Source organism: Eimeria tenella, genomic scaffold (assembly GCF_000499545.2).
Source record: "Eimeria tenella Houghton genomic scaffold, Eth_scaff33, whole genome shotgun sequence".
In the NCBI taxonomy this organism is placed as follows: Eukaryota; Apicomplexa; class Conoidasida; order Eucoccidiorida; family Eimeriidae; genus Eimeria; species Eimeria tenella.
In genome coordinates, this window is record NW_013543122.1 from 183,142 (window position 1) to 183,395 (window position 254).

The 254-nt window shown below is 77.2% G+C and overlaps 1 protein-coding gene across 1 annotated transcript in view; it reads left to right on the forward strand.

The window, feature by feature from the left end:
• The window catches only part of ETH_00005740 (membrane-attack complex / perforin domain-containing protein, putative), a gene marked incomplete at both ends in the record, with an annotated part of 6,881 nt that overhangs the window by 4,736 nt on the left and 1,891 nt on the right, over nucleotides 1-254 (forward strand). The window lies entirely within an intron of this gene.

The window sequence follows — 254 nt, forward strand, 5'->3', positions numbered from 1 at the left end:
GAGTGGCTCTGGGGGAGTCTCCGCAGTTTGCTCAAGGCCCGGGGGCCGTTGCGGCTTCCGGGGCTCCACGCTTGCGCGCGCCAGCTCTTTCTCGCGCTGCGCCTGCTGCGCCGCTGCAGGATTGTCCACGGCGACCTCAAGCCCGACAACATTCTCATTGGCGAGCGCTCCGCCGACCGCGGCCTCTCTCGGGCGGGGCCCCCGGGGCCCCCGGGGCCCCCGCCGCCCCCGGGGCCCCCGCCGCCCGGGGGGCC